Consider the following 5,365-nt stretch of genomic DNA (forward strand, 5'->3'; position numbering starts at 1 on the left):
CAAACAAACATATACCTTTACAAAATATACGATCGTCTTGGTGTACATGGCACTAAAGGACATACAAAAACCTCCAAAACACCTTTTTTTTTCCTTTACAATAATCATTTTAAAGAGCTTGAAAGAGACATACAGTAGGTTATCCTGTAAGTGAATAACAATGGGTTTGTCACGTGACTTCAGCGCAGCACTGCTGTGTGTTGCAGCTGAGCTACAAATGAAATGGAAATGGAAAGATAAAACCGCACAAATAGGAAACGATCCCATGTGTAATTGAAGATCTGGTGATAACACACCCCATCGCTTTGGTTTCCAAGGCCGTGACGCAGCACGTGTTGCTCCTCTCCATGCTCGTGCTCTTGTGTCTGATTGGCTTCGCGCGTGCATCTCAAGTGCCACATCTTAGCTGAATAACATGTGATCAAATTCTTCCAGGTATTATAGTATAAAATGTTATTATTATTATTATTATTACTATTATTTTAAGTTTTTTTTTTCATGCATCAACATTTGATGCTTTGAGCAATTTCCCTCTAGGATTAATAAAGTTCTTTCAATCTTGAATCTTAAGAAAAAGTATTTTTGGTATCAAAGAAACATCAAAAATTTTTCGCTTACATGATTGATTATGATTTAAAAAAATACGAAAAAGGTTTGAGAGACTTTAAATACATGATCATAATTGTATATGATATTACAGAAATGTAAACTATTTATACAGTATAATGAAGTAGCTTTTTACTATATAATCCCCTGCTACACTAATGCACTTATCCCAGTGTTTCACTAGTGCTTTGATACCATCAAAGTACAAAGTTTTCTCAGGATGCCAAAGTCATGATCCATGATCGAACTGCCAGCGTTATGTCTGAAACACTAGCCTCCCAGGAACTCCTTTAATGCCCCGAACATGTACGCAGAAATGGCTTGGAGCGAGGTCTGGAATGTACGGGGTAAGTAAAGTATCATGAGAAAGTGAAGTATTCTGTAACAATCAGTTTTTTTTCTTCATTCATGAGAAATTTCATCACAAATCCCAGTTTAACTTGAACACCCCTCGTTTTATATATGCAGTCAGGAGTTTACATACTTATCATGATCATGATTCTCATGGCAATATTGGGCTTTTTAATGACGGTTTTTGTTCCAGGGAAGAATGATGCTACAACACAAGCTCCAAGAATTTGGTGCTTTAAGAATTTATTTAGGGTTTTCTTAAATTAACTCAGGGTCAAAAATATACATAGAGCGATGCACTTAGATATACATCGAGTATATCCATTACACAACCACCATACCCGTATGTATGCTTAAGGTAACTGCTCTGTTGGCCTGTAATTTCGTCCAAAAGTCTAGCTGATCATTTGAGGTTCTGCTGAAGAATTCTGATGTTCTACTCCTTCTTCCTTATTTCATCCACTTTGGTAAGCAGTGACACTGTTACTCTAGCAGCTTTCAGTCCATGACAGGCCTGTAGCTAGATAGTTCCCGGTCTGTTCCTGGCCATCAGAACCGATTTAAATTTGTAATCTGTAGTGACATCTGTAGTGTAAATCCACCATCCTCTTTCTCAGATCTAAGCTCCTTGGACTTTCCCATTCTACTGTGTGTTGCTCAATCCAGTGAGTTTTGACTCTGTATGTAATATTGTGTTGAAATCAGAAAAGCCAAAATAAAATAATAAGCAAGCAATGATGAGCGGCCCCAAGCACCTGTGCCATCGCCACCCAAGCGCACCACACAATCTTTAGAGGTTCTGCTGAAGAATTCTGATGTATTCCTCCTCCTTCATTATTCCGTCCACTTTGGTAAACAGTGACACAGTTGTTCTAGCAGATTCTAGTTCATGGCAGGCCTTTTGAGCATGTTAAGACCTCCAAAAAGGCAACGCCACCCAGGTGCACCGAACAACCTGTTTGTCTTTTGAGCATGTTAAGACCTCTTTTGAGCACGCTAAGACCCGGATGCTGATGTCACTGAATATGCTACAAGTTTAAGGCAGCATCATGGCTGGACACGTTTTTCTGGTGCCCCCGGACAGCGGTGGCACAGGTGCTTGGGCCGATCATCATTGCTTGCGTGATCGGCCCAAACACCTGCGCCATCGCCAGCTGTGCGCTATAGCCTGTGTGCTTATGAGCAGGCTAAGACTTCTAAAAAGCCCTGGTTGCTGATGCCACTCAATGGTTTAATGGCAATTGTAATGACGCAGGTGCTTGGGCCGGTCATCATTTGTTTAGGATGTGTGTGCGTGTGTGTGTGTGTGTGTGTGTGTAGGATAGGTGTGTAGGATGTGTAGTGTTTTTTTTAATATTTAATCCTGATGTCATAAATGTGCATTTTGCAAATTACCCAAAATATCTGACCTCGTGTCGAGTTGAGCCCATGACATACATAGTGCAAATTGTTCAGCTTAATGAGATCTAGAAGTGTACAGAGTTTCACATGTGTATGTGCAAGTGTGTATGAGCTATGCAGCGAAATCTCCTGTGAAGATCTTTCACATTTATGACATTAGTACTATTAAAACAGCATCATCAGAGCGATGGAGTCATAATCATGTCGTCATCACGTTAATGTCATAGCGCTTGGGCCCTGAATATAGTTATTCAACTCAATGAGAGTTTACTGGGTTATACATGTATATGTGCAAGTGTGTTATGTAGCAAAATCTCCTGTTAGAAATTAGGTGGGTAGACTTTTCATAGCTAGTGTATATCCTTTTATAGAGTCTGAATTGAAGATTTTACCTTTTAATACTAGAACTAGAGGGTTCACGCGTGCAGATCCTGACAGATGCGAGCTACCATTATGTGTGAAAGGAGTGTGCGGTCAACTCACCGCCGCTCCTTACGCTACTTCAATGTACCGTCAGCCCTTAATTCTGCCTGTTGTATGTGCTCTCGGTGTAGACTCGCTGCATTGTGATCCACGGTTTCGGTGGGTGGTTGTATGCACCATCGCTGTAGGTGCCCTACACTCTGACCCGGGGTTTCTGTATGAATGAGCTTAGCCTGGTGTACCTGTTTTCGCCACTGTTACTTTCAGCAAACAGCATCCTAACAGCTTGATGAGACTCAGTTGTGTCATTTGGTGAGCATGTGGGGTGTTAACACCAGATCCTTTTGAGAGAGAGAGATAGATAGTTAGAGAGAGAGAGAGAGAGAGAGAGAGAGAGAGAGAGAGAGATTTTAGGTTACTTAGGTTAACAGAAAAACATTAGCATCAACATGGCTGTGCCGGTATTGACACTAAGCAACACCACATGATATCTCCATTATTAACTTTCTTTGCATCAGGGTCGGAAGGAAAATTATTATTCTGTGTTAAATAATTTCTCAATGCTCTTTCTTTTATTTATTTTATTCTGTGGCTGATTGCTGTTTGTACACTATACCACAATACACTACACTATGCAGCACAACACATTACACTAAACTATACTCAGCAAAAAAAGAAACGTCCCTTTTTCAGGACTGTGTATTTCAACAATAATGTTGTAAAAATCCAAATAACTTTACAGATCTTCATTGTAAAGGGTTTAAACAATGTTTTCCATGCATGTTCAATTAACCATAATCAATTAATTAACATGCACCTGTGGAATGGTCGTTAAGACCTTAACAGCTTACAGAAAGTAGGCATTTAAAGTCACAGTTCTAAAAACGCAGGACACTAAAGAGACTTGTCTACCGACTGTGAAAAACACCCAAAGAAAGATGCCCAGGGTCCCTGCTCATCTGCGTGAACGTGCATTAGGCATGCTGCAGGGAGGCATGAGGACTGCTGATGTGGCTAGGGCGATAAATCTCCATGTCCGCACTGTGAGAAGCCTAAGACGGCGCTACAGGGAGACAGAAAGGACAGCTGATCATCCTTGCCGTGAAGACCACGTGTAACAACACCTGCACAGGATGGGTACATCCGAATATCACACCTGCGTGACAGGTACAGGATGGCCACAACAACTGCCCGAGTCACACCAGGAACACACAATCCCTCCATCAGTGCTCAGACTGTCCGCAATAGGCAGTCCATGAGGAGGAGATGCACTGCAGTACTTCAAGCAGCTGGTGGCCACACCAGATACTGACTGGTACTTTTGATTTTGATCCTCCCTTCATTTAGGGACACATTGGGAAACATTTTTAGTTTATGTCTTATGGTGTTGACTCTTTTAGTGTTCATACAAATATTTACCCATTAAGTTTACTGAAAGTAAAAACAGTTAAAAGTCAGAGGACGTTTCTTTTTTTGCTGAGTATATATTACTCTACACTATACAAACCCAACATCATATTACACTACATCACACTACACTACACAATAATCTGCATTACACTAAACTATATTACACTACACTATAAAAACCCCCACATTACATTACACTACACTATAATACACTTTACACCATAGTATATTACACTATACTAACCCAACCCTGAATTGGGCAAGTTTATTTGTGTAGCACATTTAATACTCAAATGTAATTCAAAGTGCTTTACTTAAAAGAGAAGAAAATAATTATAAAATAAAATCGAAAAAACACAAAAGACTTTCAAAATGATTTAAAATTTTCTTTAATAATAAAACAGTTAAAAAAAGAAGAAGTTGTACATAAAATACTGTACAGTCAGTGTGGACGTAGCACAGTGCTCATTTAATAAATGCACATTTAAACAAGTCTAGATTTAAATGTGACCAAAGTTTTAGCACATCTGACCTCTTTTGGAAGCTGGTCCCAATGATGGCATAAGAGCTAAAAGCAGTCCCCTTGTTTTGTGTGAACCCTTGGTATTTCCAACCTACTCGATCCTAATGATCTGAGAGGTCTGTTAGGTTTACTGTATATTCAGTGAGCATATCTGTAATGTATTAGGCCATTGAGTGGTGATGTAAGGACCCCCGGTGTAAGGACCTGAGGACTGGTGTGATGTGCTCGGATTTTCTGGTTCTACTTAGAATCTTGGCAGCGGGGTTGTGGTACAGTAAGCTGCAGCTGTCTAATGGTCTTCTTGGGAAGGCCGGTGACGAGACCATTACAATAATCCACCCTGCTGCTGATAAAGGCATGGACAAGTTTATCCAAGTCTTGATTGGAATCAAAAACATTTAATTCTTCATTACACCACAATCACTACACTATACTGTACTACACTGCATTACACTACAATAGAGATGAACAGGTCCAATGCATTAACTTTGTGTTAACTCGGATAAAACAAAACGCAACAGTGTGTGTGTGAGTGTGATTGTGTGCGCGCGAGCGTGCGCGTGCGCATGTCTCTTTAAGGAAAAACACTCCTGTTGCGTGGAGAGTCTGGTGTTTTTCCACTCTCTCCGATATTACCCATATAAGACACGA

This window comes from Clarias gariepinus, chromosome 9, assembly GCF_024256425.1.
Source record: "Clarias gariepinus isolate MV-2021 ecotype Netherlands chromosome 9, CGAR_prim_01v2, whole genome shotgun sequence".
Taxonomy (NCBI): domain Eukaryota; kingdom Metazoa; phylum Chordata; class Actinopteri; order Siluriformes; family Clariidae; genus Clarias; species Clarias gariepinus.